Source organism: Pseudophryne corroboree, chromosome 2 (assembly GCF_028390025.1).
Source record: "Pseudophryne corroboree isolate aPseCor3 chromosome 2, aPseCor3.hap2, whole genome shotgun sequence".
Lineage (NCBI taxonomy): Eukaryota > Metazoa > Chordata > Amphibia > Anura > Myobatrachidae > Pseudophryne > Pseudophryne corroboree.
Window position 1 is genome coordinate 185,436,197 of NC_086445.1, and position 26,992 is coordinate 185,463,188.

At 49.6% G+C, this 26,992-nt stretch overlaps 1 long non-coding RNA gene across 2 annotated transcripts in view; it reads right to left on the reverse strand.

Moving 5' to 3' along the window:
- LOC135050620 (uncharacterized) overlaps positions 1-26,992 on the reverse strand; it is a 106,060-nt gene that overhangs the window by 22,656 nt on the left and 56,412 nt on the right. For both annotated transcript variants that reach the window (XR_010241700.1, XR_010241701.1), the window contains exon 2: positions 1,510-1,615. This is a non-coding gene — a long non-coding RNA (uncharacterized LOC135050620). The remainder of the gene's footprint in view (positions 1-1,509; positions 1,616-26,992) is intronic.

Consider the following 26,992-nt stretch of genomic DNA (forward strand, 5'->3'; position numbering starts at 1 on the left):
GGAGGAAAGCTGTAGGGAGCACCACTGACTGCACGGAGGCAGAGAGGGTGGGTATAAGTAATAGTACTTACTATTAGGCGGGCGGCAACCATGAACACACTGAACGCGGCGGCATTTACAAATGAAGCGCCGGCCGCCAGCCAACCAGAGCTGGCGGACCGGCAGCCAATCAGGGAAGCGGTCGCAGCAGTCGCTCCTGATTGGCTGCCGCTGCAGCTTCACTGATTGGCTGCCGGTCCGCCAGCTCTGATTGGCTGGCGGCCGGCGCTACATTTGAAGTGCCGCCGCGTTCAACTTGTTCATGGCTGCCGCCCGCCTAATGTTAGTAAGTAGTATTACTTACACACCCACCCTCCCGCCGCCGCGCATGCGCAGTATAATCCCGTGAATCCCGGGATTGTATGCTCCAATCCCGGGATTCAAATCCCGGCATTTTTGGACCCAAATCCCGGGATCCCGCCGATCCCGGGATTGGCCTCCCTACTGGCAGCGGAAGTAGCGACTTTGGTGCTTTGTTTCTCTAATTACATGATCGCAGCTGAAGGCAGATACACGCCCCGAAAATGGCGATGACATGCCTGCGTTTTTGCTGCCACTCCCCATTTACTTCCCAAATAGTCTCTTCCCGTCAATCACTGTTAAAAATATCACTGTGGTGGTCATTCCGAGTTGTTCGCTCGGTAAATTTTTTCGCATCGCAGCGATTTTCCGCTTAGTGCGCATGCGCAATGTCCGCAGTGCGACTGCGCCAAGTAAATTTGCTATGCAGTTAGGTATTTTACTCACGGTTTTTTCTTCGTTCTGGTGATCGTACTGTGATTGACAGGAAGTGGGTGTTTCTGGGCGGAAACAGGCCGTTTTATGGGCGTGTGGGAAAAAACGCTACCGTTTCTGGAAAAAACGCGGGAGTGGCTGGAGAAATGGAGGAGTGTCTGGGCGAACGCTGGGTGTGTTTGTGACGTCAAACCAGGAACGACAAGCACTGAACTGATCGCAGATGCCGAGTAAGTCTCGAGCTACTCAGAAACTGCACAGAGATGTCTTTTCGCAATATTGCGAATCTTTCGTTCGCAATTTTAAGAAGCTAAGATTCACTCCCAGTAGGCGGCGGCTTAGCGTGTGTAAAGCTGCTAAAAGCAGCTTGCGAGCGAACAACTCGGAATGAGGGCCTGTGAGCGGAATCGCAATGGTAACTTGGCACATGCAGTCTGACGATAAACGCTTAGTTGCGTGAACAATGGCATTGCATACAAACATTAAAAAAGGGTATATACCCTGCGTTTTTCAGAAAGTTACACAGCAGGTAAACCCCTTGGATAACCAATCCTATTTGAACATGGAAAACTACAAATGGGGGGGGGGGGTTGTGTGTGTGTGTGTGTGTGTGGGGGGGGGGGCAGGGACCATGCGTTGGACACTTCATTTCTTTCAAGTTCAAACAACAAAATGCCAATCTATAGCCGGTTGTGACCCATGTAAATTCTAGATGAATGGAAAGGTTTTCTGTACCTGGGCTCACCAAGAAACAGGTATGATAAAGCCTTGAAGGGTTTCTTTACACTCTGGTGGGTCATAAACCGCTCCTCCCATCATCCAGATAAGATAGATCTCTCCTCTAATACATAGATCAAAAAAGAAAAGCTCTGCATAGTGTATAAAAGTTTTTATATATATAATAAGGGCTTTATTCACAATATCTGTAAATCCATACAGTATGAACAATAAGACATTCACAATAGTGAAAAGGTTTCTGTGTACCACATGTGACCTTTTGAGAAAAGCACACTTAAAGGCACGAAGGGACAAAGATGGAATTTCCCGGGTTTATCACCTCCTCCTTCTGGTACGTCTCCTCTTAAGGTCCCCAACACATTTCAGCCTTGGTCCTTTGTCATGGTGTATGGCAGCATGCCAGGATGCTCTATTTATACCTTAAGAAATGGTCATTTGATCTGAACTTTCTAATGAACAGCCCATTGGCAGGTAAACATCTCCAATAAACATCAATTATATATAAAATTGACATATACACAAAAATTCATATACAAAATTAAAAGTTGCTACAATCAGTGCAAGAAATCAGCATATAAATACATTAAGACAACATAAAAAATAGGATTTTAATACCTACCTTTTCTCCTAGTCCGTAGAGGATGCTGGGGTCCACTTCAGTATCATGGGGTATAGACGGTTCCGCAGGAGCCATGGGCACTTTAAGACTTTTCAAGGGTGTGAAATGGCTCCTCCCTCTATGCCCCTCCTCCATACCTCAGTTATAGGAACTGTGTCCAGGGAGACGGACATTTCGAGAAAAGGATTTACTAATGGTGAGATTCTTACCAGCTCAAACCTCAACCATGCCGCACAACATGGCATTCAACATGACACACGCCGACAGGCATGAACCATTTACAGCAACATGCTGAAAACAAATTAAACACAACTTGTGTAACTATAAAGAACAAAGGGGGTCATTCCGAGTTGTTCGCTCGCTAGCTGCTTTTAGCAGCATTGCACACGCTAGGCCGCCGCCCTCTGGGAGTGTATTTTAGCTTAGCAGAATAGCGAACGAAAGATTAGCAGAATTGCTACTAACTAATTCTTTGCAGTTTCTGAGTAGCTCCAGACCTACTCACAGTGGCGCACCCAGGGGGGGTTTCCGAGTACCCAGAAACCCCCCTCCACCAAAAAAAAAAAAAAAAATTTTTTTTTTTTTTTTTAATGCTGCATGAGTATTGTAAATGGCTGTCTAGCGTCCTCTGCAGCCTGCTCTCTTCCTGGTGGCACTTGTAAGTGCTTCATAAAAGTTTACTTTATTTTAATTATAGTACATATATATCCATGTGCAATTTGTGCATACATATATACAGTACACATGTATATACATACATATAAACACACACACATGATATGTATACATGCGTATATATACTTGTACTGTATGTATATATATATATATATATTATCCTTTATTTATATGGCGCCACAAGGGTTCCGCAGCGCCCAATTACAGAGTACATAAATAATCAAACAGGAAAACAGCAACTTACAGTTGATGACAGTATAGGACAAGTACAGGGTAAATAAACATAGTTACATCAGCAGATGACACTGGAATAAGTATCAGGTGGCAGAAGACTGCTGGAGTTGATGTAGTTGAAGATTATTAAAGTAAGACAAAGGATAAGCACATGAGGGAAGAGGGCCCTGCTCGTGAGAGCTTACATTCTAAAGGGGAGGGATAGATAGACCGAGGTGACACAGATGGAGTACATAGAGAGCGTAGAACAGAGGGTTAGGATGAGATTTGGCTGGGTTTGGTGAAGAAGTGGGTCTTGAGAGCCTGTTTGAAGTTTTGTAGAGAGTTGGAGAGTCTGAGGGGGAGAGGTAGGGAATTCCAGAGAATTGGAGCAGCACGTGAAAAATCTTGGAGGTAGGAGTGGGAGGAAGTAATCAGTAGGCAGGAGAATCGGCGTGCATTAGCAGAGCGAAGAGGACGGGTGGGAGTGTAAAGGGAGATAAGGTCAGAGATGTAGATGGGAGAGGAGTGGGTGAGGGCTTTGTAAGCGAGTGTGAGAAGCTTGAAATGGATATATATATGCATGTTTAATATGCTATGTGTATATTATATATATATATATTTATATATATATATATATATATATATATATAGGTGTATATACGGTATATATGTGTACATATATAGATATGTATGTATATATATATATATATATATATATATATATATATATACACAGACACACTAGTTTTACGGACCCAGCATGTACTGGGTCACCTCAGTCCCCGCCCCTGTACTTGGCTCCACCCAGTTCTGGAAACCCCCCCATGAAAATCCTGCGTTTGCCACTGACTCACAGATTGCGATCAGCTCAGTCCGTTTAGTTCCTGCTTTGACGTCACAAACACGCCCTGCGTTCGGCCAGCCACTCCCCCGTTTCTCCAGACACTCCCGCGTTTTTCCCTGACACGCCTGCGTTTTTTAGCACACTCCCGGAAAACGCTCAGTTACCACCCAGAAACGCCCCTTTCCTGTCAATCATTCACCGATCAGCAGTGAGACTGAAAAGCGTCGCTCGAACACCAGAAAATCGACTACGTTTTGTGTTAAATAACTTAGCGCATGCGCTGTGCGTACCATTGCGCATGCGCAGTTATCAACAAATCGCAGCATAGCGAAAATCGGCAACGAGCTAACAACTCGGAATGACCACCAAACTGCAGGTAAAGTACGCACTGGGTCGGGTGCCCAGCATCCTCTACGGACTAGGAGAAAAGGATTTACCGGTAGGTATTAAAATCCTATTTTCTCATACGTCCTAGAGGATGCTGGGGTCCACTTCAGTACCATGGGGTTATACCAAAGCTCCAGTACGGGCGGGAGAGTGCGGATGACCCTGCAGCACCGATTGACCAAACTTAAGGTCCTCATCAGGCAGCCGCCCAGGATGAGCCCACTTTCCTAGTAGACTGGGCCTTCACCGACTTCGGTACCAGCAAGCCTGCCGTAGAATGAGCGTGCTGAATTGTCCCTCTGATCCAACGCGCAATAGTCTGCTTAGAAGCAGGACACCCAATCTTGCTGGGAGCATACAGGACAAACAGAGCCTCTATTTTCCGTAACCGAGCTGTTCTTGCGACATAAATCTTCAAAGCTCTAACCACATCTAGAGACTGTGACTCAGTGAAAGTGTCAGTAGCTACTGGCACCACAATAGGTTGGTTTATGTGGAAGGACAAAACCACCTAAGGAAGAAATTGTTGACGAGTTCTTAACTCTGCCCTATCTTCATGGAAGATCAGGTAAGGGCTCTTGTGAGACAAGGCCCCCAACTCAGACACCCGCTTTGCGGACGCCAAGGCCAAAAGCATCACCACTTTCCAAGTGAGAACTTTCAATTCTATCTCCTGCAGAGGTTCAAACCAATCTGATTGAAGGAACTGCAACACCACATTAAGGTCCCATGGTGCCATGGAAACACAAATGGAGGCTGGATGTGCAGAACCCCTTTCACAAACGTCTGAACTTCTGGAAAGGAGGCCAATTGTTTTTGAAAGAAAAACTGATAAGGCCCAAATCTGGACCTTGATTGACCCCAATCTAAGGCCCGCATCCACACCAGCCTGCAGAAAATGGAGAAAAACGTCCCAACTCAAACTCTTCCGTAGGAGCCTTCTTGGATTCACACCAAGACACATATTTTCTTCAAATACGGTGATAATGTTTAGACGTTACTCCTTTCCTGGCCTGAATAAGAGTGCGGATGACTTCCTTGGGAATACCCTTTCGTGCTCAACAGCCATGCCGTCAAACGTAGCCGCGGTAAGTCTTGATACACACACGGCCCCTGCTGTAGTAGGTCCTCTCGAGGAGGAAGAGGCCAAGGATCTTCTATGAGCAACTCCTGAAGATCTGGATACCAAGCCCTCCTTGGTCAGTCTGGGGCAATGAAGATTGCTCGAACTCTTGTTCTTCTTATTATTTTGAGAACTTTTGGAATCAGTGGAAGTGGAGGGAAAACATATACCGACCGAAACACCCACTGGGTCACCAGTGCATCCACTGCTATTGCTCTTGACCTGGAACAATATCTCTGAAGCTTCTTATTTAGACGAGATGCCATCATGTCTACTTGAGGAACTCCCCAAAGACTTGCCACCTCTGCGAAGTCTTCTTGGTGGAGGCCCCACTCTCCTGGATGGAGATCGTGTCTGCTGAGGAAGTCTGCTTCCCAGTTGTCCACTCCCGGAATGAAAATTGCTGACAGAGCTCTTACATGTCTTTCTGCCCAGAGGAGAATTCTTGTCAACTCTGCCATTGCCGCTCTGCTTTTCGTTCCGCCTTGCCTGTTTATGTACGCGACTGCTGTTACATTGTCCGACTGGATCTGCACGGGATGATCTTGAAGAAGATGTACCGCTTGTAGAAGGCCGTTGTAAATGGCTCTCAATTCCAGAACGTTTTTGTGAAGGCAGGCTTCCTGACTTGACCATTTTCCTTGGAAGCTTTCTCCCTGTGTGACAGCTCCCCAGCCTCGGAGACTTGCATCCGTGGTTATTAGGACCCAGTCGTGAATCCCAAACCTGCGTCCCTCTAGTAGGTGAGAACTGTGTAGCCCCCACAGGAGCGAAATCCTGGCTTTGGGGGACAGGATTATTTTCCGGTGCATGTGTAGGTGGGATCCGGACCACTTGTCCAACAGGTCCCACTGGAATACTCTGGCATGAAATCGGGCAAACTGTATGGCCTCGTAGGCCTCTACCATTTTCCCCAACAACCGAATGCATTGATGGACCAACACGCTTGTTGGTTTCAAAATTTGTTTAACCATTTTCTGGATTTCCAGATCCTTTTCCACTGGAAGAAATACTCTCTGTACTTCTGTGTCCAGAATCATCCCTAAAAAGGACAATCTTGTCGTCGGTTCCAACTGCGACTTTGGAAAATTCATGAGCCAACCGTGTTGTTTGAGTATTGACAGGGAGAGTGCGATGTTCTGCACCAACTGTTCCCTGGATCTCGTTGTTATCAGGAAATCGTCCAGAGAAGGAATTATATTGACTCCTTTTTGATGAAGGAGGACCATCATCTCCGCCATCACCTTGGTGAATACCCTCGGTGCCGTGGAGAGTCCGAACTGCAACGTCTGGAACTGGTAATGGCAATCCTGTACTGCGAATCTCAGATAGGCCTGGTGAGGAGGATAAATAGGAACATGCAAGTAAGCATCTTTTATGTCTACTGACACCATGAAGTCCCCCTCCTCCAGACTGGAAATCACTACCCTCAGGGATTCCATCTTGAACTTGAACCTTTTCAGGTAGAGATTCAGATTTTTGAGGTTTAAAATTGGTCTGACCGAGCCGTACGGCTTCGGAACTACGAAGAAGCTTGAATAAAAACCTTCTCCTTGCTGTGACAAGGGTACCAGGACAATGACCTGATCTTGACATCATTTTTGAATTGCCATTGTTACCGCCTCTCTTTCTGGAAGAGAAGCTGGCAAGGTCGATTTGAAAAATCGACATGGGGGACGTCTTGAAACTCTAGTTTGTACCCATGGGACACTATTTGTAAGACCCATGGGTCCAGGCCAGATTGAATCCAGATTTGACTGAAAAGTTTCAGACGTGCTCCCACCCGGACTCCCGCAAGGGAGCCCCAGCGTCATGCTGCAGATTTGGCAGAAGCAGGGGTGGACTTCTGCTCCTGCGATCCGGGAGACGCTGCGGAATTATTTCCTTTTCCCCTTCCCCTACCTGCAAAAAAGGGGGAACCTTTGGCCTTATTGTATTTGTTGGGCCGAAAGGACTGCATGTGAGAGTTTGTCTTTTTCGCCGGTGTAGGAGCATAAGGCAAGAATGTCGACTTACCCGCGGTAGCCGCCGAGACTAACGCATCCAGCCCATCACCAAACAAGGGCTCACCTTTATACAGGAGAGCCTCCATATTTCTTTTGGAATCTGCATCAGCATTCCACTGGCGAATCCACAACGCCCTCCAAGCCGATACTGCCATGGTAGCGGTTCTTGATCCCAAGAGACCAATATATTTCATGGTTTCTAGTACGTACGCAGCAGCGTCTTTGATATGACCTAATGTTAGGAGTATCTCGTCTCCATTTATTGTGTCAATGTCTAATGACAAGTTTTCTGACCACTTTTTAATAGCACTACTCACCCACGCACAGACAATGGTAGGCCTGAGTAGTGTCACATTGGCCACATCAATAGATCACCTCACTCACTTGTGGTCTGTCGGCTCCTTAAGTGAAGCCATTCCAGGTGCAGGGAGAAACACCTTTTCTCTTTTATGACAGGGCCCTGTCTAAAATGCGGGGTGACTCCCACCTTTTGGAAAAAGGTAAGCTGCCTGAATTCCTTTTGGGAATCTGAAATTTCTTTTCAGGTTAAATTAGACTCCCTCCAAGAGACTGTTCAACTCCTGAGGTGGAGGGAAAATGACATTACTTCTTTACTAAAGTAAACCCTCTCCTTGTGGTAAAAGAGGGGGCTTCGTAACTTCTAACACCTCCTTTATAGCTAAAACATGTTTTGAATGCTTTTTTGCTAACTTAGGACCTATTCCCCTGGAATCACTAGTGTCGACACAGGAATCAGAGTCCGTGTCGGTATCAGTTTGTACTACTTGTGCAAATTTGTATGTGACCCAGAGGGGTCCCTGTGGATGAAAGGCAGAACTATTAAAAATCACATCTTCAACAAATTATATTCAGTTTTCTGTATGAGATTCAGTAGTGATTCACACTATTATGTAACCTTTCACCCAGTCAGGCTCTTGGTGTCATATTACACCTCTGTGTCCCTAACATGTCTCCCACAGAGGAAGAGTTCCCTGCCTCAGACATGTCCCACACGTGCACAGCCACACCACAGACACTCCGGGACTTATAGGGGACAGACCCACAGTAAAATCTGTCAGAGGGACACAGATAGGATTTGCCAGTTTACAACCCAGCGCCAGTAACACAATGTCTGTGAACACAAAATGCCCACTGACATGCAGCGCTTTTATAATGTTAATCACACAATTATATAGCACCAAATTCACTGTGGCCCCCCCTGTTTTGCACCCTGATACTTGTTCAGCAGTGGAGGAGGACCAGCGTTGTCTCTGCAGCCTGAGGAGAGAGAGAAAATGGCGCTGAGCAGTGTGCTGGCTGACTGAGGAGGAAGCTCTACTCTTCAATGGCGTGTTTCTCCTCAGCTTTTATGAGGTAATTTTTTATACTGGCGGGGGTAGGACTGTGCCTCAGCAACTTATGCCCCTTATTTACGCCAGTTTTCATAGGTTTCATGCTGCCCCCGCGCCCTGCACCCTGCAGTGCCTGTGTATGTGTGGGCAACATGGCGCGCTGTGCTCCCGCCAGCCGCGCGGTACCTTTAGCCGTCACTTTCTTGATTGAAGATCTGTCTTCTAACACTCACCTGTCTTCTGACTTCTGGCTCTGTGAGGGGGGTGACAGCGTGCTGTGGGAGTGAGCATCTAGGCACGGCTAGCGTTCAGTTCCCTTCAGGAGCTAATGGTTTCCTGTCAGCCAGAAGCAGAGCCATGAAACTCTTCAGGAAGTTAGTTCCTACTTCTGCCCCCTCAGTCCCACGAAGCAGGGAGACTGTTGCCAGCAGTACTCCCTGAAAATAAAAAACCTAACATAAGTCTTTTCAGAGAAATTCAGTAGAGCTCCTCTGGAGTGCATCCAGTCTGCCTGGGCACATTTCTAAAACTGAGGTCTGGAGGAGGGGCATAGAGGGAGGAGCCAGTTCACACCCTTGAAAAGTCTTAAAGTGCCCATGGCTCCTGCGGAACCGTCTATATCCCATGGTACTGAAGTGGACCCCAGCATCCTCTAGGACGTATGAGAAAATGTCTAATTGAGTAATGAATACATCCATTATGGTAGTGATTAATCTGTACAAAAAGTCGAAGTGTACAAACATGAATTAGGCTCAATGGGCCTCATTCAGACCCGATCGTAGATGTGCTAAATTTAGCACATCTACGATCAGTCACACAGACATTCAGGGGGACGCCCAGCACAGGGCTAGTCCGCCCCGAATGTCAGGCACGACCCCCCTGCACAAGTACAAAAGCATTGCACAGCAGCGATGCTTTTGTACTTTAGTAGTAGCTCCCTGCCAGCGCAGCTCCTGCACGCTGGCAGGAGCTACTCTTCGCTGTGAGGGACACATTGGCTGCGTGTGACGTCACGCAGCCACCACGCCCCCCCCCCAGCGGTCTGGACACACCTGCATTGCCCGGCCCGCACCCCCTGAACGGCGGCCAAATGCCGCCGGCCCTCCCTGTCAATCGGGCAGAGGCGATCGCAGGGCTGAGACAGCCATCGGCTGTCTGGCATGCGCCGGCGCATGCGCAGTTCAGACCTGATCGGCTGCTGTGCGATCAAGTCTGAATTAGGCCCAATGTGGGGTAGGCATACTTAAGCTTCTAAAAATTAAAAGTGGCAGTGTTTCCCCTAGCAACCAATTAAGATTAAGTTTCTAGTAATTTCTCTATTGCAATCTAGCACTATAGACAAAATATGATTGGTTGCTATGGGCAATACATCTACTTGTCTGTTTTAGAAGCTTTAACACATCTACCCCTGTGGCTCAATATTGCAGTAATCACTTTCTTTGTCAGCTGTAAGAAATATAAGAAGTCTCTTTATTAGTGAAGTATTGTGCATCCACAGAGAATGAAAGTTTAGGCTTACCTCCCAACTGTCCCGATTTTCGCGGGACAGCCCCAGTTTTGGGGACTGTCCTGCTGTCCCACCCGCGGGCCGCAGTGTCCCGTGGTGGTGGTGGTGGGGGGAGTTGGGAGGCTCTGTCTGTCGCTGCCCTGCTTAGAAGAGCAGCGGTGCTATTCACTGGAGTCAGAGGGAGAGGGGGCATGCCAGCAGCTCACAGAGCGCTGGGCATGCCCCCTCAGTGATAAAAACGGGGGCGTGGCTCGCGATCGCGGGTCCTTCCGCGAAGCCGCACACCTTTCTATAGGCCACACCCCATTTTCATCGCGCATATGTCCCTCTTCAAGCAAGGGCAAAGTTGGGAGGTATGGTTTAGGAGATAGCAATAACAAAATACATTCACTAAGAAAATCCGACAACTAAAGGCTTTCACATGTCACATGCCTGGCAATTATCGATAATCCTGGATTTGATCACAAACTATTCATCAAACGATCTTTTGATAAGTAATATAAAATGTTCCACGTATAGTTGCTTTTAGTGCTACCTTGGAGCCAACATGCAATATTTTGCAATAATCTTCAAACAATGCTGCCTGTAAATAGTGCTATGGGAGGCGGTCAAGATCCCGCTGGACGGGATCCCGGCGGTCGAAATACCGACACCGGAATCCCGACCAGCACAATCCCGACATATTCTCCCTCCGTGGGTGTCCAGGACACCTATAGAGGGAGAATATAATAGTGTGTCGAGCGAAGCGAGCCCGCAAGGGTCCGCGTTCCGCTCACCACCCCTGTCGAGATTGTGTGGTCGGGATTCCGGCGTCGGTATTTCGACCACCGGGATCCTGTCCAGCGGGATTTAGTACTGATCCCAGTGCTACAGGAATAGATACATCATGGTAGTGGTAGCTGACAACATGCAAATATAGCAAGCTGCGGAGTAAAAGATGCAGTGTCTGAATATGGTAGCTTTGCAGGTATACACAGAAAGTGTATAGACATCAGGTCCGGTTCTAGATCTTGTGGTGCCCAGGGCGAAAGTTTCCTTTGGCGCCTCCCAGGCAAAACAGGGTTTGTGCGCACCTACGGCGTGCAGCAAAAAATAGAGGCATGGCTTCACAGGGAAGGGGCGTGCCCACAGTTATGCCCCTTGTAGTTGTTCCCCCAGTAGAGTTGTGCCCCCTGTAGCTGTGCCCCCAGTAGCTGTGTCCCCTGTAGATGTGCCTCAGTAGCTGTGCCCTCAGTAGTTTTGCCCCCAGTCGTTTTGCCCCCATGTAGCTGTGCCCCCAGTAGTTTTGCCCCCAGTAGCTGTGCCCCCTGTAGTTTTACCCCAGTAGCTGTGCCCCCTTCCTCAGTAGTTGTGCCCTCAGTAGCTCTGCCCTCAGTAGTTGTGCCCTCAGTAGTTGTGTCCCCAGTAGTTTTGCCCCTTGTGTACCCTCAGTAGTTGTGCTCCAGTAGCTGTGCCCCCAGTAATTTTGCCCCCGTAGCTGTGCCCTCAGTAGTTGTGCCACCAGTAGTTTTGCCCCTTGTAGATATGCCTCCTGTAGTTATGCCCCTAGTAGCGGCGCTTACGGAAGAAAAAATCCCCCCCAAAAAATAAGATTTTAAACCTACAGGTAAATCTTTTTCTCCTAGTCTGTAGAGGATGCTGGGGACTCCGTAAGGACCATGGGGTATAGACGGCTCCGCAGGAGACATGGGCACTCTAAGACTTTAGAATGGGTGTGCACTGGCTCCTCCCTCTATGCCCCTCCTCCAGACCTCAGTTAGGACTGTGCCCAGAGGAGGTGACAGTGCGAGGAAAGGATTTTTGTTAATCTAAGGGCGAGATACATACCAGCCTACACCATACACACCGTACCACATGGTATATACTAAACCAGTTAACAGCATGAACAAAACAGCATCAGCCAGAGACTGATCTCAACTGTAACATACCGTATATACTCGAGTATAAGTCGACCCGAATATAAGTCAAGGCACCTGATTTTACCACAAAAACCTGGGAAAACTTATTGACTCGAGTATAAGCCTAGGGTGGGAAATGCAGCTCTAGCCGTACACAGCCCTCAGTGCCAGATATGCCCTCATACTGCCAGATATGCCCCACAGTGCCTGATGTGCCAGATATGCCCTCATGCTGCCAGATATGCCCCACAGTGCCAGATATGCCCTCATGCTGCCAGATATGCCCCACAGTGCCAGATATGCCCTCATACTGCCAGATATGCCCCACAGTGCCAGATATGCCCCCACATTGCCAGATATGCCCTCATACTGCCAGATATGCCCCACAGTGCCTGATGTGCCAGATATGCCATCATGCTGCCAGATATGCCCCACAGTGCCAGATATGCCCTCATGCTGCCAGATATGCCCCACAATGCCAGATATGCCCCACAGTGCCTGATGTGCCAGATATGCACTCATGCAGCCAAATATGCCCAACAGTGCCAGATGTGCCAGATACGCCCTCACGCTGCCAGATATGCCCCCTCATGCTGCCAGATACGCCCCCTCATAGTGCCAGATATGTCCCCTCATAGTGCCAGATATGCCCCCTCATAGTGCCAGATAAGTCCCCTCAGTGCCACATTTGTCGTCCCCCCCAAGTGCCAAATATGCTCCCCCTGTGCCTGTTACTTACCCTGCGTCGCTCCTGCGCTGTCTTCTGAAGGAGGGACACAGAGCGCACAACGCACGCCTCTCATGTGTCCCTCCTGCATCTCCGGTGGCCGCGGCGGTCTATAAAAGGAAGTGCCGGTTCGTGAGCCAATCAGAGCTCACGAACGGGTATTTCCTTTAATAGTCCCGCCGCTGCCGCCGGAGATGCAGGAGGGACACAGGAGAGGCGCGCGCTGTGCGCTCCGTGTCCCTCCTTCACACTTCTCTCCCTGTTACACTGCTTTCCCTGCACTGACTCGAGTATTAGCCGAGGGGGCTTTTTCAGCACAAAAAAAAGTGCTGAAAAAGTCGGCTTATACACGAGTATATACGGTAACCCTTATCAGGGCCGGTTCGAATGCCCTCGGCGCCCCCGGGCAGGGAATGGGGGCGTGGCTTGCTACAGGGGGCGTGGTCAGTCACGCCCCCTGTACAGCAGAAGCGCCGCTTAAATGCTGAGCGGTGCGCGATGACGTCATCGCGCACCGCACAGCAAAAGGTCCTCTCCGCGAAGGGAAACTAGACGCGTAGTGTCTAGTTCCCTTCGCGGAGAGGACCTTTGCTGTGCGGTGCGTGATGACGTCATCGCGCACCGCTCAGTAATGGTCCTCTTTGCGAAGGGAAACTAGACGCTACGCGTCTAGTTCCCTTCACGGGACCAGAGCCGCAGGAGCCGGGGGGACACAGCGGGCAGCGAAGGGCACAGCAGTGGCGGATCTTGCCACGGTGCGGCGCCCTCCGGATGGCGCCAGCGCCCTCCGGAAGGCGGCGCCCCGGGCAAAAGTACTGCTTGCCCGTGGCAAGATCCGCTACTGACCCTTATGTAAGCAACAACTATATACAAGCCTTGCAGAATTTGTCCGCACTGGGACGCCCAGCATCCTCTACGGACTAGGAGAAAAAGATTTACCGGAAGGTTTAAAATCTTATTTTCTCTTACGTCCTAGAGGATGCTGGGGACTCCGTAAGGACCATGGGGTTTATACCAAAGCTCCAGACCGGGCGGGAGAGTGCGGACGATTCTGCAGCACCGATTGAGCAAACATGAGGTCCTCATCAGCCAGGGTATCAAACTTGTAGAATTTTGCAAAAGTGTTTGAACCCGACCAAGTAGCAGCTCGGCAAAGCTGTAATACCGAGACGCCTCGGGCAGCCGCCCAAGAAGAGCCCACCTTCCTAGTGGAATGGGCCTTTACCGAATTTTCGAACCGGCAATCCAGCCATAGAATGAGCCTGCGGAATCGTGTTACAGATCCAGCGAGCAATAGTCTGCTTAGACGCAGGAGCGCCAACCTTGTTGGCTGCATACAGGACAAACAGTGCTTCTGTTTTCCTAAGGGACTTGGAATCCTCCAAGGCACCCGTAGCCACAGGCACCACAATAGGTTGGTTCATATGAAATGACAAAACCACCTTAGGCAGAAAATGATGACGAGTCCTCAACTCTGCTCTATCCGCATGGAAAATCAGATAGGGGCTCTTGTAAGACAAAGCCACCAATTCGGACACCCGCCTTGCAGATGCCAAGGCCAATACCATGACCACTTTCCAAGTGAGAAACTTCAATTCAACAGTTTGAAGAGGTTCAAATCAGTGTGATTTAAGGAACTGTAACACCACGTTAAGGTCCCACGGTGCCACCGGAGGCACAAAAGGAGGTTGGATGTGCAACACTCCCTTTACAAAAGTCTGGACTTCTGGGAGAGAAGCCAATTCCTTCTGAAAGAATATAGATAAGCCCGAAATCTGCACCTTAAGGGAGCCTAACTTCAGGCCCATATCCACATCTGACTGCAGAAAATGGAGAAAACTACCCAGTTGAAAATCATCCGTAGGGCATTCTTGGCTTCACATCAAGACACATATTTTCTCCAGATACGGTGATAGTGTTTCGCCGTTACCTCCTTCCTAGATGTAATAAGAGTAGGGACGACTTAATCCGGAATACCTTTCCTAGCTAGGATTTGGTGTTCAACCGTCATGCCGTCAAACGTAACCGTGTTAAGTCTTGGAACACACAGGGCCCCTGTAGTAACAGGTCCTCCCTGAGAGGAAGAGGCCACGGATCTTCTGAGAGCATTTCCTGAAGATCTGAATACCAGGCCCTTCGAGGCCAATCTGGAACAACGAGTATTGTCTGCACGCTTGTTCGTCTTATGATTCTCAATATCCTTGAGATGAGAGGAAGTGGAGGGAACACAGAGACCGACTGAAACACCCACGGTGTCACCAGGGCGTCCACTGCCCCTGCCTGAGGGTCCCTTGACCTGGAACAATACGTCCGAAGCTTTCTGTTGAGGCGTGACGCCATCATGTCTATTTGAGGAAGTCCCCAACGACTTGTCACCGCAAAGACTTCTTGATGAAGTGCCCACTCTCCTGGATGGAGATCGTGTCTGCTGAGGAAGTCTGCTTCCCAGTTGTCTACTCCCGGAATGAAGACCACTGACAGAGCGCTTACATGATTTTCCGCCCAGTGAAGAATCCTGGTGGCTTCTGCCATTGCTGCTCTGCTTCTTGTCCCGCCCTGGCGGTTTACATGCGCCCCTGCTGTGACGTTGTCTGACTGTATCAGAACAGGTAGGTTGCAAAGAAGATTCTCCGCCTGTCGGAGGTCGTTGTATATGGCCCTTAATTCCAGCACATTGATGTGTAGACAAGCCTCCTGGCTTGACCATATTCCCTGAAAATTGTTTCCCTGTGTGACTGCTCCCCATCCTCGGAGGCTCGCGTCCGTGGTCACAAGAACCCAATCTTGAATGCCGAACCTGCGACCCTCTAGAAGGGGAGTACTCTGGAGCCACCACAGGAGAGAGACCCTGTCCCTGGGGGACAGGGTATCTTCCGATATATCTGCAGATGGGACACTGACCACTTGTCCAGAAAGTCCCACTGAAAAGTCCTTGCATGGAACCTGCCGAATGGAATGGCCTCGTAGGCCGCCACCATCTTTCCCAATACTCGAGTGCATTGATGAACTGACACTCTTTTTAGCTTTAACAAGTCTTTGATCATGTTCTGGAGTTCCTGGGCTTTTTCCACTGGGAGAAAAACCCCTTTGTTTTTCCGTATCCAGAATCATGCCCAAAAAAGACAGCCGAGTTGTCGGAACCAACTGCGACTCTGGTAGATTTAGAATACAGCTGTGCTGTTGTAGTACTCTCAGGGGGAGAGACACGCATTTTAATAACTGTTCCCTTGAACTCGCTTTTATCAGGAGATCATCCAAGTATGTGATACTTGTGACCCCTTGCTTGCGCAGGAGCACCATCATTTCCGCCATTACCTTGGTGAAAATTCTCGGGGCCGTGGAAAGCCCAAATGGCAACGTCTGAAACTGGTAATGACAATCCTGTACAGCGAATCTTCGGTACGCCCAATGAGGAGGATATATGGGGACATGAAGGTATGCATCCTTTATGTCTAGTGACACCATAAAATCCCCCTCTTTCCAGTCTGGATATCCTTGCCCTGAGAGATTCCATCTTGAATTTGAACCTCTTTAAATATAGGTTTAGGGATTTTAGATTCAGAATTGGTCTGACCGAGCCATCCGGCTTTGGACCACAAATAGGGTTGAATAAAACCCTTTTCCCTGTTGCACTAGGGGAACCATGATAATTACTTGCTGTTGACACAGCTTTAATATGGCAGCCAAAACTATTTTCCTCTCCGGGAAGCAGCTGGCAAGGCCGATTTGAAAATCAGTGTGGAAGCACCTCTTTGATGGATTTGGTAGAGGCCGGGGAGGACATTTTTCCTGTGAACTAGCTGTAGCCAGTGTTCTTTTCCCTCTACCTCTTCCTCTGGCGAGGAAAGAAAGCCACACCCCTTTCTGAACTTACGCGGCCGAAAGGACTGCATCTGTTATTGGGGTGTTTCCTTTTGCTGTGGGGGAACGGAAGGCAAAAAAGACGACTTACCCGCGGTAGCTGTGGAAACCATGTCCGCGAGGCCCTCCCCAAATAAAACTTCACCTTTGTAAGGTAAAGCCTCCATATGTCTCTTTGAGTCAGCATCACCTGTCCATTGACGGGTCCGTAGGGACCTACTAGCAGAACCTGCCATGGCATTAGCTCTTGAACCCAAAAGCCCAATATCTCTCGCAGCCTCTCTCATATATAGTGCTGCGCAGTGGCGGAACTAGCGAGCGGTGGGCCCAGGTGCGACAAAATGCTTTGGGCCACCCATCCCATCCAAGTCCACCCCCTCACCCCTGGAGAGGATCTGGTGAGGGGGACCTGCTCAGGGCCAGAGAAATGGATACCTAGCAACAGTGCTGTAACTAGACATTTTAGCACTGTGTGCAAGAAACGGCATCGGAGCCCCACCCCTGCATGCAAAACAGCCTTAGGCGCGCGCAAAAATACATAGTGGCGTGGCTTCTTGGGGAAGGGGTGTGGCCACAAAATAATACCAATTCATAAAGCGGTGCACAGTAGTCTCCATTATTCAAATTACGCCGCACAGTAGCACCACTACACCAGGTAGAGACCCTTATACACCTTAAGGCGGACAGATTCCTCTTTTTACACATTACAGCAGACAGCGTCCCCTTTTTACACATTACGGCAGACAGCGTCCCCATTTTTACACATTACGGCAGACAGCGTGCCCTTGTTCCACATTACGGCAGACAGCATCCCCCTTTTTACACATTGCGGCAGGCAGATTCCCCCTTTTTACACATTACGGCAGGCAGATTCCCCCTTTTTACACATTGCGTCAGACAGATTCCCCCTTTTTACACATTGCGTCAGGCAGATTCCCCCTTTTTACACATTGCAGCAGGCAGATTCCCCCTTTTTACACATTACGGCAAGCAGATTCCCCCTTTTTACACATTACGGCAAGCAGATTCCCCCTTTTTACACTTTGCGGCAAGCAGATTCCCCCTTTTTACACTTTGCGGCAAGCAGATTCCCCCTTTTTACACATTGCGGCAGGCAGATTACCCCTTTTTACACATTGCGGCAGGCAGATTACCCCTTTTCACACATTGCGGCAGGCAGATTACCCCTTTTTACACATTGCGGCAGGCAGATTACCCCTTTTTACACATTGCGGCAGGCAGATTACCCCTTTTTACACATTGCGGCAGGCAGTCCCCCTTTTTGAAGAAAGAAAGAAAGAAAGAAAGAAAGAAAGAAAGAAAGAAAGAAAGAAAGAAAGAAAGAAAGAAAGAAAGAAAGAAAGAAAGAAAGAATTATACTTACCCTCTCCGCTGGCTCAGGTTCCTCGGTGCAGCTTCTGGTCACGATTCCCGGGCAGGAGAGAAGGAGGAGGGAAGTGGAGGAGGGAGCCGCAGCAGCGCTGTGTTATTGGTGGAGGCACTGCTGCCCCTCTGCTTCACTATAGGTTGTTCTCGGAAAACAGCCTATAGTGAAGCAGAGGGACAGCAGCAGCAGCGCCTCAACCAGTAACTAAGCGCTGCTGCGGCTCCCTCCTCCACCTCCCTCCTCCTCCTTCTCCCCCTGTGCCGCTGCGCTGTTCTTCTCTCCTGTCCGGGCGGCTGTGTGCTGCGGGCAGCGGTTGCCCGCAGCACACAGCGGCATGTAATGAGTCAGTTTGACTCATTACATGCTTTGGGCCCTTGGACAGTGGCGGGCCCCAGTGCAACGCACTGGTTGCACTGGCGGTAGTTCCGCCTCTGGTGCTGCGTCCTTGATGTGACCTAAGGTCAACACCATACTATCTTTATCTAGGGTGTCAATGTCAGATGACAAGTTATCAGCCCAAGCTGTAATTGCGCTACCTACCCATGCTGACGCTACTGCAGGTCTAAATAGGGCTCCCGTAGTCGCATAAATTGATTTTAAGGTAGATCCCTGCCTACGATCCGCAGGATCCTATAGGGCCGCCGTATCAGGGGAAGGTAGTGCTACCTTTTTGGACCAGCGCGTTAAGGCCTTGTCCAGCGTGGGCGAGGATTCCCACCGTAACCTGTCATTTGAGGGGAAAGGATACGCCATAAAAATTCTCTTGGGAACCTGCAGTCTAATGTCAGGAGTCTCCCAAGCTTTTTTAAATAAAACGGTCAGCTCATGAGATGAGTTAGGTTACTTTTCTTTAAACATGCAGACCCTCGTGTCAGGGACAGAGGAGTCCTCTGTGATATGCAAAACATCCTTTATTGCAATAATCATACATTGAATACTTTCGCGACTCATGGGTGCAACCTTACATCATCCTAGTCGACACTGGAGTCGGAATCCGTGTCGGTGTCTGCTAACTGGGTAAAGGGACGTTTATGGGACCCTGAAGGGTCCTGGGACACAGTAAAAGCCATGGGTTAATTCCCTGCTTGTTTTTGGACTCTGCTTTGTCCAATCTCTTATGTAATAAAGCCACATTAGCATTCAAAACATTTCACATGTCCACCCAATAAGGTGTCGGCTGTGCTGACCGAGACACCACCACCATCTGCTCTGCTACCTCCCAAGACTGGCCTTCCGCTTAAGACATGTCGACACACACATACTGACACCCCCACACACACTGGGATAAATAAATATGGGGACTGACCCACAATAAGGCCCTTTGGAGAGACAGAGAGAGAGTATGCCAGCACACACCCAGCGCCACAATATACTGAAACCAAGGTCCCAGCCTAAATAGCGCTTTATATATATATCTGTACAATTTGCGCCAAATAAATGTGCCCCCCCCCCCCTCGTTTTTGCCCGTTATTGTTCAGCAGGGGAGAGTCCGGGAGCACTTCTCTGCAGCATGCTGTGGAGAAAATGGCGCTGGTTAGTGCTGGAGGATCAAGAGCAGCCCCCTCGACGGCGGGCTTTGGTCCCGCTCAATTTCTTTATACTGGCGGGGGTTTTATACTATACTGCCTCCGCAGTATCTGAGACCTGTGCCAGTGCTGTTTTTGAGGTAATAATTGCTGCCCAGGGCGCCCCCCTGCGCCCTGCACCCTTACAGTGCCTTCTGTGTGTGTGTGTGTGTGTGTGTGTGTGTGTGTGTGTGTGTGTTAGGAGCAATGGCGCGCAGCGTGATCGCTGCGCGGTACCTCATTGAAGATCTGAAGTCTTCTGCCGCCTTTGAAGTCTTCTTTCTTCTCATACTCACCCGGCTTCTATCTTCCGGCTCTGTGAGGAGGACGGCGGCGCGGCTCCGGGACGAACGACGAGGGTGAGACCTGCGTTCCGACCCTCTGGAGCTAATGGTGTCCAGTAGCCTAAGAAGCAGAGCCTATCATTTAAGTAGGTCTGCTTCTCTCCCCTCAGTCCCACGATGCAGTGCTCCCTGAAAATAAAAAACCTAACAAAAGTATTTTCAGAGAAACTCAGTAGAGCTCCCCTGCAGTGCATCCAGTCTCCACTGGGCACAGGATCTAACAGAGGTCTGGAGGAGGGGCATAGAGGGAGGAGCCAGGGCACACCCATTCTAAAGTCTTATGGGCCCTACACACATGCCGATATCACTGCACGATATGAACGATCTCGTTCATTAATGAACGAGATAACGTTCATATCGTGCAGTGTGGAGGCACCAGCGATGAACGATGCGCGGCCCCGCACTCGTTCATCGCTGGTGCTATGTCGGCTGTGCATGCAGGCCAATATGGACGAGATCGTCCATATTTGCCTGCAAGTCTACGGAGCCGGGTGACGGGGGAAGTGAAGAAACTTCACTCCCCCCGTCACTGCCCCCCCCCCCCCCCCCCCGCCGGGTCGCCCGCATCGGCGGTCGGGCAGCTCGGCTGCAAATCGCCGAGTGTGTAGGGCCTATTAGAGTGCCCATGTCTCCTGCGGAGCCATCTATATCCTATGGTCCTTACGGAGTCCCCAGCATCCTCTAGGACGTAAGAGAAAAGAATACTGACCAGCCCCGCTCCTGCTTCCCGACCGCTGCTGCTGTCTTCCGTCTCCGGCAGCCGCTCCTCAGATCTATGGGAGAAACGTCTCTCCCATAGCGCCGCACAGACACTAGAGGTCAATTATGACCTCTAGCGTCTGCGGCCACTCCCACTATGCCGTGCAGTGCACGGCAGCATGTGGGAGGGTCAGGCAGCGGCAGCGTCCTCAGGACTGCGGCGCCCCGGGCAAAAAGCCTGCTTGCCCGCGGCAAGAGCAGCTCCTGATATGCAAATATAGCAAGCTGCAGAGTAAAAGATGCTGTGTTTGAATATGGGGGGTCATTCCGACCCGTTCGCACGCAGAAGTTCTTCCCTGCGGTGCGAATGGGTCAGAACTGCGCATTACGCACGCGCATCGTTGCCCGGCACAACGAAAAATAAGATTTTAAACCTACCAGTAAATCTTTTTCTCCTAGTCCGTAGAGGATGCTGGGGACTCCGTAAGGACCATGGGGTATAGACGGGCTCCGCAGGAGACATGGGCACTCTAAAGACATTAGAATGGGTGTGCGCTGGCTCCTCCCTCTATGCCCCTCCTCCAGACCTCAGTTAGAGAAACTGTGCCCAGAGGAGACGGACAGTACAAGGAAAGGATTTTTGTTAATCTAAGGGCAAGATTCATACCAGCCCACACCATCCACACCGTATAACATGGAATATACGTCACCAGTTAACAGTATGAACACAACAGCATCAGCCAAAGACTGATCTTAACTGTAACATAACCCTTATGTAAGCAACAACTATATACAAGTCTTGCAGAAATATGTCCGCACTGGGACGGGCGCCCAGCATCCTCTACGGCAGTGATTTTCAACCTTTTTTTTACTCGCGGCACACCGAACAATATTTTAAAATTGCCAAGGCACACCATCAGTTAAAAAAAAAAATCCACACATACATTGGCCTACACAGAAAAAACAATCACATTGCTCCCCCCATAAATCATGTTGCTCCCTACATAAATCCTATTAATCCCCATATAAATCAATCACATTGCTCTCCACATAAATCCATAAATCCTTATTCTCCCCACATAAATCCTATTGCACCCCACAGGAGAAATAAAATAACAAATATTTGCCCCTATCGGTCAGCTGTCCTCCCTGTCCCTCAGTGGCGGGGGTTATTCATAGTGGAGTTCTACGAATACTGAGCAGCGGGTGGTCGGGCATGTGTGGATGTGGGTGTGCAAAGAAAGCTGTGTATGCAGGCAGGAACTGGAAGATGCATATTGCAGGCGGGTGGGCTGGCTGGGTGGTGAGACGCGGCAGCCGTGACCTATGATATCACACCGCTGCATGTTCAAGGCATAGGTCACGGCCGGAGCATGACTGATCCTTTAATAAGAGCCTGGGCCAACAGTTCACTCTGAAGGTGCAGGAAGCTGCTCTGGCTCCGCGGCACACCTTGCAACTGGTCGCGGCACACTAGTGTGCCACGGCACACTGGTTGAAAAAGCCTGCTCTACGGACTAGGAGAAAAAGATTTACTGGTAGGTTTAAAATCTTATTTTCTCTTACGTCCTAGAGGATGCTGGGGATTCCGTAAGGACCATGGGGATTATACCAAAGCTCCAAACCGGGCGGGAGAGTGCGGATGACTCTGCAGCACCGATTGAGCAAACATGAGGTCCTCATCAGCCAGGGTATCAAACTTGTAGAATTCTGCAAAAGTGTTTGAACCCGACCAAGTAGCTGCTCGGCAAAGCTGTAATGCCGAGACGCCTCGGGCAGCCGCCCAAGAAGATCCCACCTTCCTAGTGGAATGGGCCTTTATAGAATTTGGTAACGGCAATCCAGCCATAGAATGAGCCTGCTGAATCGTGTTACAGATCCAGCGAGTAATAGTCTGCTTAGAAGCAGGAGCGCCAACTTTGTTGGCTGCATACAGGACAAACAGCGCCTCTGTTATCCTAACCCGAGCCGTCCTGGCTACATAAATTTTTAAGGCCCTGACTAAATCGAGGTACTTGGAATCCTCCAAGTCTCCCGTAGCCACAGGCACCACTGTAGGTTGGTTCATATGAAACGAGGAACCCACTTTAGGCAAAAATTGAGGACGAGTCCTCAACTCTGCTCTATCCACATGGAAAATCAGTTAGGGGCTTTTGTGAGACAAAGCCGCCAATTCGGACACCCGCCTTGCAGATGCCAAGGCCAACAACATGACCACCTTCCAAGTGAGAAATTTTAATTCAACTGTTTGAAGAGGCTCAAACCAGAGAGATTTTAGGAACTGTAACACCACGTTAAGGTCCCATGGTGCCACTGGGGGCACAAAAGGAGGCTGGATGTGCAGCACTCCCTTTACAAAAGTCTTGACTTCTTGGAGAGAAGCCTATTCCTTCTGAAAGAATATAGATAGGGCCGAAATCTGTACCTTAATGGAGCCTAACTTCAGGCCCATATCCACTCCGGTCTGTAGAAAGTGGAGAAAACGGTCCAGGTGGAAATCTTCCGTAGGAGCATTCTTGGCTTCACACCAAGATACATACTTCCTCTAGATACGGTGATAATGTTTCGCCGTCACCTCCTTCCTAGCCTTTATCAGAGTAGGGATGACTTCCTCCGGAATACCTTTCCCAGCTAGGATTCGGTGTTCAACCGCCATGCCGTCAAACGTAACCGCGGTAAGTCTTGGAACACGCAGGGCCCCTGCTGTAACAGGTCCTCCCTGAGAGGAAGAGGCCATGGATCTTCTGTGGGCATCTCCTGAAGATCTGAATACCAGGCCCTTCGAGGCCATTCTGGATCAATGAGTATTGTCTGCACTCTTTTTCGTCTTATGACTCTCAATATTTTTGAGATGAGAGGTAGAGGAGGGAACACATAGACCAACTGAAACACCCATGGTGTCACCAGGGCGTCTACCGCTACTGCCTGAGGGTCCCTTGACCTGGCACAATACCTCCGAAGCTTCTTGTTGAGGCATGACGCCATCATGTCTATTTGAGGAAGTCCCCAAAGACTTGTTATCTCTGGAAAAACTTCTTGATGAAGTCCCCACTCTCCTGGATGGAGATCGTGTCTGCTGAGGAAGTCTGCTTCCCAGTTGTCCACTCCCGGAATGAATACTGCTGACAGAGCGCTTACGTGATTTTCCGCCCAGCGCAGAATCCTGGTGGCTTCCGCCATTGCCACTCTGCTCTTTGTCCCGCCTTGGTGGTTTACATGAGCCACGGCTGTGACGTTGTCTGATTGAATCAGAACCGGTAGGTCGCGAAGAAGATTCTCCGCTTGTCGTAGGCCGTTGTATATGGCCCTTAATTCCAGTATGTTGATGTGTAGACAAGCCTCCTGGCTTCACCATAGTCCCTGAAAAATTCTTCCTTGTGTGACTGCTCCCCATTCTCGGAGGCTCGCGTCCGTGGTCACAAGAACCCAATCTTGAATGCCGAACCTGCGACCCTCTAGAAGGGGAGTACTCTGGAGTCACCACAGGAGAGACACCCTGGCCCTGGGGGACAGGTTTATTTTCTGATGAATTTGAAGATGGGACCCGGACCACTTGCCCAGAAGGTCCCACTGAAAAGCCCTCGCATGAAACCTGCCGAAGGGGATGGCCTCGTAGGTCGCCACCATTTTTCCCAGTACTCGAGTGCATTGATGGACTGACACTCTTTTCGGTTTTAACAGGTCTCTGACCATGTTCTGGAGTTCCTGGGCTTTTTCCATCGGGAGAAAAACCCTCTTTTGTTCTGTGTCCAGAATCATGCCTAAGAAAAATAGCCGAGTCGTTGGAACCAACTGTGACTTTGGTAGATTCAGAATTCAGCCATGCTGCTGCAGCACTCTCAGGGAGAGCGACACGCTTTTCTGCAACTGTTCCTTTGATCTCACTTTTATCAGGAGATCGTCGAAGTACGGGATAATTGTGACTCCCTGCCTGCGCAGGAGCACCATCATTTCCGCCATTACCTTGGTGAAAACCCTCGGGGCCGTGGAAGGACCAAACGGCAACGTCTGAAACTGGTAATGACAGTCCTGTACAGCGAATCTCAGGTATGCCTGATGAGGAGGATATATGGGGACATGAAGGTATGCATCCTTTATGTCTAGTGACACTATAAAATCCCCCCCTTCCAGGCTGGAGATAACTGCCCTGAGCGATTCCATCTTGAACTTGAACTTCTTCAAGTACAGGTTTAGGGATTTTAAATTTAGAATGGGTCTGACTGAGCCATCTGGTTTCGGGACCACAAATAGGGTTGAATAGTACCCTTTCCCCTGTTGCATTATGGGAACCTTGATAATCACTTGCTGTTGACACTTTTGAATTGCAGCTAAAACTATCTCCCTCTCTGGGGTAGAAGCTGGTAAAGCCGATATGAAAAATCGTCGAGGAGGCACGTCTTCGAATTCCAGCTTGTAGCCTTGGGATACAATTTCCATCGCCCAAGGATCCACGTCTGACTGAACCCAGACGTGGCTGAAGAGTCGAAGACGTGCCCCCACCGGCGCGGACTCTCTCAGTGGAACCCCAGCGTCATGCGGTGGATTTAGTAGAAGCCGGGGAGGATTTCTGCTCCTGGGAACTAACCGTAGCAGGCATTCTTTTCCCTCTACCTTTACCTCTGGCGAGGAAGGAAGAGCCCCGACCTCTTCTGGATTTATGCGACAAAAAGGACTGCATCTGATACTGTGGTGTTTTCTTTTGCTGTGGGGGAACATAAGGCAAAAAGGTAGATTTACCCGCTGTAGCTGTGGAAACCAGGTCCGCAAGACCTTCCCCAAATAAAACCTTACCCTTGTAAGGCAAAACTTCCATATGCCTCTTTGAGTCGGCATCACCCGTCCATTGGCGGGTCCACAGTGCTCGCCTAGCAGAAATCGCCATGGCGTTGGCTCGCGAACCTAGCAGACCAACGTCTCTCTGAGCGTCTCTCATATATAAGACTGCATCTTTAATGTGACCTAAGGTCAATAAAATGGTATCCCTATCTAGGGTATCAATGTCAGCTGACAAGGTATCTGTCCAAGCTGCTACCGCACTACAAACCCAAGCCGATGCTATTGCCTGTCTGAGCAAAGCACCCGTATGTGTATAAACTGATTTTAAGGTAGTTTCCTGTCTGCGATCAGCAGGATACTTGAGGGCCGCCGTGTCTGGAGACGGTAGCGCCACCTTCTTGGACAAGCGCGTTAAAGCCTTGTCCACCCTGGACGAGGATTCCCACCGTACCCTGTCCTGTGTAGGGAAAGGGTACGCCATAAGAATCCTCTTGGGAATCTGCAGTTTTTTGTCTGGAGTTTCCCAAGCTTTTTCAAATAACGCGTTCAGCTCATGAGATGGGGGAAAGTTTACCTCAGGTTTCTTTTCCTTAAACATGCATACCCTCGTGTCAGGGACAGAGGGATCATCTGTGATATATAAAACATCTTTATAATGAATACTTTTGGCCACCCTTGGGTGTAACCTCGCATCATCGTAGTCGACACTGGAGTCAGAATCCGTGTCGGTATCAGTGTCTGCTACTTGGAACAGGGGACGTTTTTGAGACCCTGAAGGGCCCTGTGACACAGTCAAAGCTATTGATTGACTCCCTGTTTTATCCCTGGACTCTGCTTTGTCCAATCTCTTATGCAATAAAGCCACATTTGCATTTAAAACATTCCACATATCCAACCAATCAGGTGTCGGCGTTGCCGACGGAGACACCACAATCATCTGCTCCACCTCCTCCTTAGATGAGCCTTCCGCTTCAGACATGCCGACACACATGTACCGACAACCCCACACACTCAGGGATATATCTATATGGAGACAGTCCCCCAATAAGGCCCTTTGGAGAGACAGAGAGAGAGTATGCCAGCACACACCCAGCTCCACCGGACACTGGAATAAAATCCCAGTTAGTACAGCGCTTTTATATAAATATGTATAAATACACTCACTGCGCCCATGAAATGTGCCCCCCCCCCCCTCTTTTTTGCCCTCTGTAACTGTGTTCAGCAGGGGAGAGTCCGGGGAGCCAGCTTCTCTGCAGTGTGCTGTGGAGAAAATGGCGCTGGTTAGTGCTGGAAGATAAAGCCCCGCCCCCTCACCAGCGGGCTTCGGTCCCGCTCAAATTATTTATACTGGCGGGGGTTTATTAATATACTGCCTCCGCAGTATCTACTTTCTATGCCAGTGTCCCTAGAGGTTTTTATTGCTGCCCAGGGCGCCCCCCCTGCGCCCTGTACCCTTACAGTGCCCGCTGTGTGCGTTTGTGTGGGAGCAATGGC